The following is a 6,464-nucleotide window of genomic DNA, read 5'->3' as shown; positions in this document are numbered from 1 at the left end:
CAGCTTCCACCCCAGCTTCCACCCCAGCTTCCACCCCAGCTCCACCCCAGCTCCACCCCAGCTCCACCCCAGCTTCATCACAACTTGTAACTGTTCTTGGTCTCTGTGTTCACCATGGAGGCATGCAGGGAGAGCACGAGGTAAATCGTTTTAGCACATAGCTTTAGCTCACTCACTAATGATCAACCAACAGCTGCATGTAGAGGCTGCAGTCGAATGGTGGGATAAAGACCTACGTTATGTTCTGATGTGTTTTCCCTAAACACTTTAAGCTCACCTTGATGGAAAGGTCAAGGGAAGATGTGAAGGAAAACTGACCTCCTTTTCTCTAGGATAGGATAGTCCAGTGTATCCTTTTCTAAAAGACAATAAGAAAGGAGGAATTGAAAAACATTTCCTTAGCATTTGAAGAATTCAAAAAGCTCTTTTCATGCCTGCCACTTTTTACTTTTGGATTATTGCACAATTTGATATTGCCCCTCTTTTGTGTTATGTATACTGTTTACATTATTCAAGGTGCCTGAGATTCAAGATTCTCATTGCAAACAACGACACGGTAGCTCTTGCGCATATACCAAATAAAGCCTTTGAGTCCTTTCACTCCGGTAAGAACCTTTCTAAGATAAAAAAACAAACTGGATTCCAGCTCTCTGACACATAATGCATGTGTCACAGTGATGACAGACATGTATTTAACGTTTTCTCTTGACATTCAAAGACAACAGACGCAGAAACACACAATATGTACCAACCCCCATGCAAACCACGTCTGTTCACTGGATGCAGAGGAGGGTAAACCTGCAGCTTCACATTCTTCGAGAACCTGAACCGGGATGTTTCTGTTCAACGACGACACGCTCCAGCTCAGCCTTTGAAGCATGTAAACCACGTCAGATATTTCACAGATCATTCCACATCTTACCTGCTGAGGTCCTTCAGAGTTCATGGCTGATGGGAACAGGAGAAACTTACCATGAGGATTGCAGAGGGACGTTTTAACCCTCGACCCCTGCTGTCAGTGATCTGAAATCAGAAATCTGAAAGCATTAATCTGGTCCACTTTGAGAGCAACATTAGGGACTAAATATCTGGATACATCTCTCAAAACCATATGAAACAGAACTGAACAGATTTACTTTTTCTTTATGCATATTTTACAAAACACTCCCCTTTTAAACTGTAGTATGAGTTGGGTTGAAATCAGTTTCAGTGCAAAAAAAACGTGTTTAATGAGGAGCAACTATGCCTTTCAGAGCGACCCAAAGCCAGGTAGAAGAAATACTTTTACTTCATATGAAGTGTTGGAATACTCGGTTTCAAGTAATCAAATCAAAGTTTATTTATATACACAAAAGTGCTTAACAAACCAAACATTTAAAAAGATGTAACCCTCCCTTCCCATTTAAACAGAGTAACATAGCTTTTTGATCACACACTTAATACTGACAGAAGGTAATAACATGGTCAAATAAGAATAAATACAAATCAATAAAAGCCATATTAAAAAGGTGGATCTTCAGTTGTTCAAAAATTATTAAAACTTCAGAGAAATTGACTTTTGCTATAAAAAAAAAGCCGGATACCTTCTTTAAAATATGGGGGAAATTCTTATTTTTTTTAGAAAGGAACTACTGCAGCCCAACCACGGTAACTTGAAGTCAACAAAAACGTGTGTTAACTGTGCTAACATGTGGGAACAAACTAAATAATGTCAGGTTACAAGCCTATAAAAAGTGTACTATTTCAATTACATGTGTGCTGTTAATTGTTGGTGTGTTACTGCAACTGAATGAGGTAAAACTATGAGGGTGCAGTGTAATTGCTTTACAGGTCCCACGGCCATTTCCACGGATCATAATTCCATTGTTGAGGTCTATAGAATAGCTGCCATTGTTCAATGTTCCCAACCCACATTGGTTTCTCTCACAGCATCTCTGTATAGTCTGATTCACTCTCTGTCCTAAACGGCTTGTTGGAGCTCCTGCCCCCCCCCCTAGAATTATTGTATCTTATCTTACAATATTTAATATCTGTTTGGTAGAACAAATAGGCATGCCTATTTTCTGAAGCTCAGATACCATCGTCAATGATTTACAGCATGAAACTCAAAAAATATAAATATTAAAGAGATACAAAGTGGAGAAAAAAAACGTGTCTTTATTCTTACATTAGGTCTGCTTATTATTTAGTTTATTTCTTTAATAACCTTTAGTCTCATTGAGATTAAGACCTGAGAACTAGAGCTAATGTTTAATAATTAAGTGTACTTTCACCAGAGCTTCAAAATCTTGTTGGTTTTATTTTTGTCTGCAAAAAACGACATAACAATGTTGAATATAAAAATGGTTATGTTTGAGTTTTCTCGTTAACAAATGTATTAATTCATCATCAAAGGTTTTCACACATCAATCATTGTTTTAATATTAAAACAGGACAAACCTAAAAAAAGACTACCTTTCAACATAAATGCAACAAAATACATGTACGTTTATGAAAATGGAGACGATGTGTGCTGATCTGAATGTCCTCCATGCTCTCACTGTTAACAGCTTCCTCTGAAGTAATGAGATCTGTAGCGGCACGTCTGCGGACCTTCAGCCGGAGAAAAGGTTAATGTGTCTGTTCTGCGCTCATTAAGAGGCCGGACCCTACATCTCTGTCAGCGGGAAATGTGAGGAACACAGAGGCAGAAAATACAAGAGTACAGAAGAGCAGGGTTGTTAAAGTCGAACTAGATGTTCTCTCAGTGGATTGACTCAGATCTTCTACTTTAGGGTATGACAATCATACAAATGTAAATATAAAAGTACAGTATATATTCCCTATACAGAAAGGCCCTTTTCACAGTGATGTATGTAACTGGATCATAGCTTCACTTTAATGCTTCGGAGGGAAAGCGTTGTGTTCATTACATATAGCTTGTGAATTTCAAAGAATGGGTTCCTGGAAGGACAGGTTCAAGGTTCTTTATTTGTCATACGAACATAGCTACAGAGTATATGTCGATCGATGAACATCTTAGGTCAGAGGCTTCTCCAACAGTGCAACACAATAATACAGATAAAGAGAAAAATATAGTGCAAGTAAATATTGAAAAGTAAATACAAAATGAAAAATAGTTTTAAAACACCTGCAGATATACGTACATGTATTTAATGATCTGCACTCACTATCTGTCTATAACTCAGCTTCTTAGTGTTTTACATGATGTTATTGAAGTTATTCATATTGTTTCTCCACTTTAAATTATAATACACTTTAGTTTGTCATATATTCATTGTCTTAAGTATTTTTCGCTTTTTCGGCTATTTTGTTTATTCAAATTTGGTGGAAATACTTGTCTTTATTCTTTTTTAATGCTAAAAAAGGGATGCCCACAAAGTTGCCCTCTAGACCGACAATTTTTTGGAGCTGTAGGTGAACCGGATTCCGGAGCTAAGAGGCGGCGCGGCTGCGGTGTGAACAGGAAAAACCGGCACTTTTCAGGCTCCGAGCCGGAGCTGAAAGCGCGTTGGTGTGAAAGGGGCATAATGTTGCCATCCGTCTTTCTGCTTCTGCCAACCCGCTTTCACACACAACTTCTGTTGCCTTGGAGACGTCTCCCACCCTGACACATGGACCCCCCCCCCTCTCTCTCTCTCTCCTCTGACTCCTCTCACATCTCCTCACCTCTCCGGTCTGTTACAGTTCACACAGTTCAGCCTTTCCTCGAGACGTCCAGGTCACAGAGGTCGCTGATCAAACTGAAAATCTGCTGCAAGGGGGCGGGGACACTCATTTATAATTACGTTTTCTGAAATGTTATGTTCAAATATGTAAATATCCTATTAAAGAGGCCCTATTATGCAAATGTTCCAGGTCATATGTAATGCTTCTACTGTGACATGTCTCCATGCTTTAATGTTCCACCTCTTTTCACCCTCTGTCTGAAACCATGCAGAGCCCAGTCTGCTCTGATTGGTTAGCTGGCGAGCTCTGTTGTGATTGGTTAGCTGCTTAGAGATGTCTTGCACCCTTGGAATAGAAGTATGTTTATTTAATTATCTTAACTCATATCTTAATATATGTAACATCAGCTACTCATTGTTTTACCTTATGCTATTGTTGGCATTCTTATTCATACCGTCACTTGTTTACTCTTATTTATTATCCTTGTGTTTCACTCGCCTCACCTGAATGTCCCTACAGAGATCAATAAAGGTCTATCTTATCTTAAAACTTGTCGCAGTGTAAGATCTGGCTGTGATAGTCTGCTTGTTGCCCTGCAGTTGAAACAGTTTTCACTGTATGTGAGACACCACATGTAGAGAAGCAATGCTGCCAAACACCAGGAGGATATGCGTGTGTCTTTTGTCTCCTTCTGCTGCGCTGAACTGGCATTTGAATTGGAGTCATGCAGGGCAACATGTCAGACCTGAATCACATGGAAATGTATTTGATAGACTCGCTGTATCTCAGCAGGGGGGCACGGTGCACGACCTGAGAGCCGGAGGTGCAGGAAGTAATATCAGATTTTTAATTTAAGTGAAAGGCGCTTTACCGCACTGTAGAAATACTCTGTTAGAAGTAGATGTCATGCATTTAAATTCATGCTAACGTACCAACATGTAGTTTTATAATCATAGATGTTCTCATGTGGGTTCATCACTTAAAAGAGGCCCTATGCTTTCCTGCAGTGTGTTATTTAGGTTTGTGTGCATGGAGATGGTCTGCAAAGGTTACAATCCCAAAGTGCAAAGTACAACATTTAATGAACCTGACATTTTACATAATAGGGACCCTTTAATGTTGCAGCTGGTAAAGGTGAATCTGAGTTAATCATTGTATATACTGCTAGCTTAACATGTAATCATGATAAGATGATACATTTTGCATCAGTAACATCATTCATTACATGTCACTTGTTAGACGCTTTTATCCAAAGCGATTTACACACTCAATACGGTGGGCAATCCGCACAGGAGCAATTTGGGGTGAGGTGTCTTGCCCAAGGGTCCTTGGGCAAGACACCTCACCCCAAATTGCTCCAACGACATGCTGACTGCAGTGGGGTTTGAACCTGTGACCCCCTGATCCAATCACCAACGCACAACCCACTGCACCACACGCCTTAAACTCATTTTTATAATGACGTGCAGTTAAAAGGACCGAGGACCACAGATGGAAATTAGCTATTAGCTATAATCTGGCATATTGCATCTCTTCTCTTTGCTGAGATTAATGTGTTTGTATGCATGGTCCTTCCATAAATAAATAAAAGATGTGATTTTATGGAGTGGGAGTATAAAGTAACTGAAGTAAAGAAGTATATAAATATATATACACAGAGCAGACCTGAAACTCCAGTATATATTGATCTTCATTTCTTTTGTCAGGTGAAATTTATTTTCACAGAATGATGGTTTTCATTTTCCAGATCATGGGTCAATTTCCACAGGAAGAAGAAGAACGTGGAGAGTAATACAGCTGATAATAACCCGTGCAGTATAAAAGGGCACCGTGAGTTAAACTGGAAGTCTACAGCGAAGAGAAAGAGACCAGAGGATACTTTGGCACGTTGATATGAGGAAGTGGAATATATGGCCCATATTACTCCCTCATATCTGTATATGTAAGACTCTAGCAGCGCCACCTGCTGGAAGAGAAAGCCATGGAAATATTGTGATAGTCATTTTATGCTGTTGATTGCAGAATAGCAGACATTTGAGCTGAATACACAACAGAGAAACACACACTTTGAATACACTGCTATGGAAATAAGTACGTTTTTAATAACAGTCATGAGAGGGACTGTTTTGACTCTTAAATGTATTATTTCTGTGGTCATTAAATCTTTCTACAGACCAGACACACCAGAAACAGGCTGCTGCTGCCCCCTAGAGGCACGAAGCAGTCACATTATAAATACATCAGATTGAGCTGTAATTCACATTAAAAACATTAAAACAGCTGATAAAAAATATGCAAACAAGAGCACTTGGTATGAGCTTGTGTCTCTGTGACTAAGGTAACTTCGTCACTGTGAACTGACGGCTTCGGGCATTTTTATATAATTTATACTATTTATTGTATTTTATTTTGAAATAGGTTCCCCTTTCTCCATGTCTGTTGCCGTTGATTGTGTGCACCTGGTGCCCTGTGTTGTCTCCTCTCCTCCCCCCTCACCTGTGTCCTGTTGGGTTGATTGGGTTGTGCATATTGGCTCTGGGGTTTTTCTGTTTGAGAGGGAGTGTGTGAGATCCTGGTGGTGGCTGGTGACTGTGTTCACGCGGGCAGCAGATTGATGCCGTGTCATGTGTATGCTGTAATAAATGCCCACACCGGGTTGTGTTTTGGACGTTCTGCCTCTGCCTCCTTGCTTGGTCTGGGCCGCTCAATTGTCAGCTTCACAGTCTCCACTGAGAAAAGGTTATTGCTCTGTGTGGACCTGATGTCAGCTTACTTGCAGGATTTGATACTAAAAA

This window comes from Pseudochaenichthys georgianus, chromosome 4, assembly GCF_902827115.2.
Source record: "Pseudochaenichthys georgianus chromosome 4, fPseGeo1.2, whole genome shotgun sequence".
In the NCBI taxonomy this organism is placed as follows: domain Eukaryota; kingdom Metazoa; phylum Chordata; class Actinopteri; order Perciformes; family Channichthyidae; genus Pseudochaenichthys; species Pseudochaenichthys georgianus.
This window is presented reverse-complemented; position numbering follows the sequence as displayed.